The 8248-nt window shown below is 33.0% G+C and overlaps 1 protein-coding gene across 4 annotated transcripts in view; it reads right to left on the bottom strand.

Annotated features, from left to right (window-relative positions):
* Window positions 1–274: 274 nt before the first annotated feature.
* Window positions 275–8248, bottom strand: part of LOC308653452 (uncharacterized protein) — a 697023-nt gene continuing 689049 nt past the window's right edge. For all 4 annotated transcript variants that reach the window (XR_014023041.1, XR_014023042.1, XR_014023043.1 and 1 more), the window contains 4 exons: window positions 7683–7894; window positions 6460–6524; window positions 3967–4007; window positions 275–1770 (listed from right to left, as the gene is read on the bottom strand). The gene's annotated coding sequence lies outside the window, so the exon portion shown is untranslated. The remainder of the gene's footprint in view (window positions 1771–3966; window positions 4008–6459; window positions 6525–7682; window positions 7895–8248) is intronic.

Below are 8248 nucleotides of genomic sequence, written 5' to 3'. Positions count from 1 at the left end.
GAATAATTAATCAAATCTATCAAAGAGTATCATATTATAAATAGGAATCTTCTGAATTTTTTACCTTTAATTCTGCCATTGCACAAAAACAGTTTTACTCCACATAGAATCCTCATATAAAAACTGTTCATACAACTTACAGTTAGAGACCTTATTTTTTGAATCTGAGACCATGAATAATATCTTTTTTAAAAAAAAAATAGAAGAAATTAATTCAAATCACACTTTAAGCAGACAAGTAAATGCTTACATTGTAGTAAATTTACTCCTTCAATCATTCTAAGTATCTCCATTGCCCAGTTCTCTGCTATCACTGAGGACTTAGCACTGAATCAGGTAGATGATATTCAGTCCTTTAGCAGGAGAGAGATGAAATTGTCATACAATTACAATTTCGGTCAGGGTGTTGTCTACAATGGAAGCCCCATATGAAGATTTAAACCTTCTCTAGGGCAGAAGGTCAGAAGTGTCTCAGTAGGAAATAAATTCACATTTGATAACTCATTTAGTCCTCACATCAGTCAGATCAGTATACTACAACTGCCCCTTTCACAGATAAGAAAAATGAGGAACAAAGGCATTAAATACCTTAAGAAATCATACAGCTGGTAAAAAGTATATCCAAGATCCAAACCCAGGCCATCTAAATTTGGATTCCTCTCTTAACCACTGTTTCATAAAAGTTCACGTGCATTTGAGAAGGAATAATGGAGATACACTACAGAGAGAAAGGCACATGGGAAGAATCTGAGGGAGAGAAAATGTCCTTGCTCTAGACCAGAACAGCACTGTCCTACAGGAATGTGAGAAATCACGTATGAAATTTTAAATTTTCTAGTAAGCAAATTTTTGAAAAATTAAAAAGAAACAGAAAAGTACAGCCACTCTGAAACAGAATTTCACAGTCTCTTGCAATATAAAATTCAATTAACCTATGACACAAAAATAGACACATGAGCATTTATACCAGATAGATGAAGACTCATGTTCACACACACACACACAAAAAAAAAAAAACAAAACCACACAAATGTACTTACTCACTATAGCAATGTTTTATTCATAATAGTAGTATTACAAAATAACCAAATCTGGAATGAACTAGGGTGTTCTTCAACATGTAAGTAGTTGAATAAAACTGGTACATCTGTACCATGGAAAACTACATAAGGAACTATTCTGCATTTTGATGTGGTAGTGAACATATAAACCTACACTTATAATAAAATTATATTGTACAATAAAAACACATACAGACACATATAAACACATAGTGCAATTAAAACTAGAAAATTACATATAAGATTGTGTCACTATCAATATCCTAGTAGCATTATTTTAACTATGCCTATGCAAGACATTACCATTGGGAAAAATTGGATAAAAGGTACACAAAATCTCTCTGTATTATTTCTTACAACTATCTAGAATTATTTCAAAAACATTATAAGAAAAATGCACATGAATTTATTTTTATCTTACTAAATAATATAAAAATTATTGAGATATTTTTACATTTCACACTGTCCATTTGAACCAGCTAAATCCATATTCTCGATAGGTACATATGGCTTTCAGGTCCATACTGGACAGCACAGGTGTTGCAGAACACAAGCTCAAGAGGTAAGTGGAAGCTTGACAGTAGTCATGGGTCAGTTTGCAGAGATAGCACTTGTCACACCTGGTTTACAAGTTCTGATGTTAATTGTAAGCTCCCATGTTTTCTCTCTCAATCACTCTTCTACCACAGTACTGGATTCCTTGCTTTTTCTGAAAAATGCCAAGCACACTCCAAACTCAGGAACCTTGTTCTTGCTGTTTCCTCCACCCGGAACTCCAGCCCTTAGAAATGTCCCCAACATGCTCCTACACTAGGAATTGTCCTTTCTCAGCTGTCTGTCACAAAGTCTTTTCTAAACAACTTACATAAAATAGCAAATGTTACCCTTCTCCAATATCCTCTATTATTCATGGTGCTATGTTCACTTTTTCCAAGAGCACAAATACCATCAAACATTCTACATATTTACTCACTTTTTATTTGTCAGTCTCCCATAGAAGGCAGGAATTTTTTTAAATATTTTTTTAGTTGTCAATAGACCTTTAATTTATTTATTTATTTATATGTGGTGCTGAGAATCAAACCCAGTGCCTCACATATGCTAGGCAAATGTTCTACCACTGAGCTACAACCCCAGCCCCAGAAGGCAGGAATTTTGTCTGCATTATCTAGACTTTTTTCCCAGGGTCTGGAACAGTTCTTGGTGCAGAAAATACATTTAATGGACAGTTGCTGAATGAATTCTCTGATGAATTAATAAATCATGTTTAATTCCTTCACAATTCTCAAAATGCTTCAAATAAAATCTACATGCAATTTCCTTGAATTCAAAAGGTGACATAGTGAATTTCAGAAATTGAGCAAAATCTCCTGGGTTCTTAAAGTACAAAACACGGAAGCAATCTTTTTGCATACCAATAAGGTCAACAAGACACTTTTAATGCAAATATTATATTTTTGGCTAAAGTTTTATTTCTTAACATGGCCATTTATTGTGGAGAACTCTTATCTCTGATACAAGACAATATTTTTTTTAACTTAACATTTTTTCTAAAGTCATGAATAACTTGTTTATATCTTTTAAAATTCACTTTTGTAACAAGTAAATTCATTTAGAAGTTTTGAAATAATGTACTTATTATTCTCAAAAGTGCCATCCAAACTCTGCTGGTACTCTGGAGCCCTAGTGACATTACTTTTTCAGAAAAGCATTCTCCCAATAATACCAATTAGATTTTTGTCTCTCAGACTTCCATCATTATACCAGCTATATATTTAACATCTATTCCAGTTTGCTTATATCAAAGATATTTATGAAAATATTTCACTCCAGGAAGGCAGAAACTGTCTTTTTCCCTTTCAGTCACTAGCATAATGCTTTGCACTTCCCAGTTGGACTTCAATAAATATTTGATGAATTCAATTGAATTCAAGATTTTTAAAAAATAATATGCACAGATTTTATAGGCAAGCATTGTTTAAGATATCTCTTAAACACAAACTCAGACTGCCCAGTATTTTTTCACAGAAAAAAAACACTAATATTAAGCTCCTATGATGCACTAATAATTTTATATGCGATATCATTTAGCCTCTACAAAAATAAGAAATGAGCATTACTGATAACATGTTATCTATGAGGAAATTGAAGCTTAAAAAGAATATATAATACTTCTAAGTTCCAATGACTGCAAACATCAGGGCTTTCTAAGTATTCTGATGCCAAAGTCTTAAATATTATTTAACACCTTCTAGTGGGAATTCAGTATTTCAATATAGACATAGCTTCTGAAGACAAACAAGAGGAGTTATATATATTTTAAAAAGAAAACTGATAAGTTAGAGATCATTTAGGGAAATATGTGAAGATATGTTGAGCTTCTAAAACTATATCTCATGTAAGATGATAAATGATACTACACAGAAAGAAAATTGGCCTCACTATAACAGATTGAGCCTTTGTACCTGGCTCCTGGGAGGTAGCCACTGAACCCTTGAACTTTTCCAAGTGATAGGAATGTCTTTGATATTTATTGTGGGCCCTTTGGACAATCTAGTATAACACTTACTCACTTTACACCTATGTAATTAAACCCAAATAAAGATGAAACTCAAGATCCCAGGTGAGCTTCCCCAGTTGCCAATAGCCCATGTGTATGTGTCACACAAAAGCATGTGTTGGAAACCAAATCACATCTGCAACAGTGTTGGGAGACAGGCCTAATGAGATGTGAACAGGCCATGAGGGTGGTGTTAATGGAGTGACATCATTGTGGGAGTGGGTTCATTATAAAAGGGGGAGTTCAGCCACCTTTTCTCTCTTTCTCTCCCCACTCTTTTCCTTCCCCTTACCCTCTTGCCTTTCTGCCTTCTGCCATGGGATGATGCAGCAAAAAGGCCCTTACCAGACACTGGCTCCTCAGTCGGGGCTTCCCAGCCTCTGAAACTGTAAGAAATATATTTTTGCGTATTATAAATAGCTCTCAGTCTGTGGGATTCTATTCCTGTAGTACAACAGAGGCCAAGACATATGTGATCCCACATCAACTGAAAGGGGAGCACACTCTGAAGACAATAGACTCACATTTGGAGTCTTTCCAACCTTTGTACCATGTGTCTTCCTTTGGGTGATTATCTGTATTATTTCCTTCTCATAAATGGAACTGTGGGCATAATAAGTTTTGGTAAGTTCTGAGTCTCATTGAAAACTGAAGACTGTTTTTGAAAACCCCAACTTGTAGGTGATGTCAGAAGTAACAGTGGTCTTGTGTGGACTCCTCCCTATAACTCTGTGATTGGACTAATTTACTACAGTCTGGCTAAAAATATCTCAGGTGAACTTTGTGATCTTAAGAACTGTATCCTTAAGTCCATGTACATGCATAATAGTTATGCCATAATTTTAAGATTCTTGAAAATTTATTATAGTAAATTAATGGTTTGTAGGATAGATGAGCATGAAAACTAACCTTCAATATGACTGTCATGTCATCATATTTGGTATTGCTCCAAAGACAAAATTTGGCTCAGTATATGAAAAAACTTTTCAAAAATTAGACCTATCTGAAGGTGTCTTTGGCTGTGTATAAAATGCTCCACCTTAGAAAATGTTAATTCTATTTCTAAAAGTTTCCAGGCTTCCAGGAGAAAGCAACTGGTCTTTAAAGTATCATAATTCTAAGATTCTACAATTTTGTTATTTGTTCAACATTTCAACTAGCAAACACCCCTTACATGTGTAATAGGTCAAGTTCTTAGATTTGAAACTTACAAAGATCTATTAGTTTTGTTTTACTTAAAAATACCAAATCACTTCAGGCATGTTGGCACATGCCCATAATCCCAGTGGCTCAGGAGGCTGAGTCAAGTGGGCCATGAGTTCAAAGCCAGCCTCAGCAACCTAGCAAGGTCTTAAGCAACTTAGCAAGACACTGCCTCAAAATAAAATACAAAAAGAGTTGGAACTGTGGCTCAGTGGTTAAGTTCCCCTGTGTTCAATCCCCAGTATCCGCCCCCCAAAAGAATGATTGTTTTCAATACACAATCCAATTCACTGGTCATACATAATTTTTAAAAAATAGAAGAAAAGAGGGTTCTAAGAGAATATTTAAACTTCTGAAGTGGTGGCTTCCTTCCTAGGTGACATCCTCCTATATAAATTTTCATCATTATCAGGATTATACTAAGTGATGCTTACTTTCAAGTATTAACGGAGAATATGCTTTTTTTCTGATAAACTACTTTATCATCAATATAGAATTCTGATAATGTACAATGAGAATAAGCATTGTTACAACTCAACCAAATTATAGTAAAACCTTTTCAAATGAATCATAAATAGATATTTAAAAATCTATAACTGTCACATAAGAACATAAACTGCACACATGACAATTGAATTTAATGCAAAATATATTTACTTGCATATTCAAAAAAGAAATTTATCTCATGAAACTTGTTTTCATACTACAATTACACTGAATGCTGTCAACATAAACAGCTGCTGAAATATACCTTCTTAGGCTTTCTGAGTAACTGCCATGACTCTCTACTTAACTGAATTTAAAGTTATTGAGTAAATCTCTCAGAACCTGGGTTTAATTAAACCAATAAAAAGTAGCCTGCTCCCTCATATAAGCTGCATTTCACCAATTTCTGCTAATTTTCTAATCAGTATTGTCAGAGTAAGCAACACAAAATCACTTACTTTAATATAGCTAATTTCATGGGTCTGAGATGCTATGAAATATGAAATTAAAAAAAAAATAAGAATCTCCTCCAATAAGTTATCACATTCCAAAATACATAAGAAACTCAGTAACAAAACACAACATAATTAAAAATGAACTAGAAATTTGAATGAATGCTTCTTTAAAGAAGACAAACATATAGCTAACAGGTATTTGAAAAACTTTTAATAACATTAGTCATTAGTGAAATGCAAATCAAAACTACAAGGAAATACCACCTCAAGCCTGTCAGGATATGGATTATCAACAAACAAGAGAGGAAAAGTTTTGGTGAGGATGAGGAGAAATGGCAATACTTCTATACTGTTGGTAATACAACATGGTGGAGCTGCCATGGAAAACAGGTGAAGGTTCCTTCCAAAATTGTAAATAATTCTATCATATGAGAACCAGCAATACCTCTGCTGGGAATTTATTGAAAATAATTGAAATCAGGATTTTTAAGGGATATTACTCTCATGTTCATCGCAGCATTATTACCAACAGCCAAGATGTGGAAACAACCTAAATGTCCATCAAAAAAAAATAGATAAATAAAGAAATGTGGTATAAATGATGGAATATTAGCCCACCATAAAAAGTAAGAAAATTTTTCAATAAACAATACTGATGCCTCCATCACTGAAAGACAATGACTACATGGCTTACCTAGGTGAGGAACAAAAAATGGTAAAATTTGTGGAAGCAATGAGTGGAATAGCAGTTGCCATCCTCTGTGGGTAGGAAGAAATGAGGAGTTACTATCCAACACACATAACATTTCAGATAAGCTAAATGAATAAGCCCTAGAAATCCACAGTGCAACATTTTGTCTATAGCCAATGACCATGTATTTTACACTTAAAAATCTGTTAAGTGGGTTGATAACGTTGTGTTTTCACCACTATAAAATAATATTTTAAATAAAATTTCCTCTCATATGATAAGTATAACAATCTCTGATTCAATTTTGTTCAGATTATCTTATTGCCATTGTTCTGTAGAAATTAAAAACTCAGTTATTTATGGCTATTCTTGTCTGTTTTTACAACAACTTCAAACTTTTGTCCTAAAATCTCAGTCTTCTCTAGATTCCTAACAGTGAAAAGTTTAATATTACTTGATAGAATAATTTTAAAATCACATATTAGATGAAAGAGCTTAATTAACACATAGAAAAATGTATTCAAAATGTTAATCAGCTATAACAAGCAATATGTCGAAAAAAGCAATATATCTCTATTCTTACTTTGGGACAAAAGCAATAGGCAAACAGAAATAGAAAAAGTAGGTCTTAGACTCCCATATTTCAGTTTGTGGATTTATATAACTCTTCCTGGAAAACCTTTTCAATTCCTGATGTGGAATTAAAATAGATTCAAAGAACCTCAGATCTAGAAAAGAACTCATTAACCTACAATTCAGCTCTCCGAGTCAAAATAAGATATTCTCCAAGTGTTTCAAAATAGAAAAGAGGTCTAATTCTAGTGATGCATTGTTGAATAATTGGAATATTTGTACAAAAACCATAGTGTTGAATAAAACACATCCATATAAAAACTATAATAAAGCATGCATATAAAAACTATAATTTTATTAGCCTCAATAAATAAATAGTGAAAAATGTATTCTAATATCTGACAAGTGATATATATGAGATTAGAGTTCTGTCATAATGAGCTAGCTAACTATAAATTATAAACCACTAAGTTTTACAAGTTTTTTTTAAATAACAAGAATCAAAAAGGCAGTAACCATAAGGTGACTTTTTAAAAGCCATACATTTCTCAAAATAATAATATGTACTTTTTCTCCATTTCGAAGAATATACATATATTTATTGTGCTTTGCAAGGAAAATTGGCTTTTCATATTGTGTCTTCATATTTTTACCTTAATTCTGTTTTCCAGGACAGTGATAGAAATGCTTCACTTTCTTGGAGTAGGTGTGAATGGTTCATTTTATGCCATAACAAGATAATTCCAATGTTTGACTTGTCCCTCTAATCTTGTTTGTACTGGTCTTCCCTGTGGGTCTTCCCTTATATCAGAAATTCTGGTCACCAAGAAGTCTGGTTCTGATACAACATTGCTCATTTTTTATTCTAAAAATGACATAAGATTATTGCAAAGTAGAGAAATTCTGAATATATACTTGATTCCAAGCCACTTCCTGTGGAATTTTTTCACAATTTAATCCAATTTCAGACATGTGAGTGGAATGATCCATAGCTGATATTCACTAGTGGGATGCTCTGGAACTTTCTCAGTTCGTAGAATCACTAGAGATTGAAGTGCTACTTTTGAAATATCATAAAATAATAACATAGTAAAATTGAACATATGATCTTGAAATGTTTAACTCCTAGATAAAGTAACTATAACATATACTTACAAAATCACAAACTTTCTCCTACATCACATAATAAAGACAGGCTTTCTATGTGCTTCTTTCTAGG

Source organism: Spermophilus citellus (genome assembly GCF_964194105.1).
Source record: "Spermophilus citellus genome assembly, chromosome: 7".
Classification (NCBI taxonomy): Eukaryota; Metazoa; Chordata; class Mammalia; order Rodentia; family Sciuridae; genus Spermophilus; species Spermophilus citellus.
Note: the sequence above shows the minus strand (reverse complement) of the source record. Positions and strands in the feature narration are given on the sequence as shown.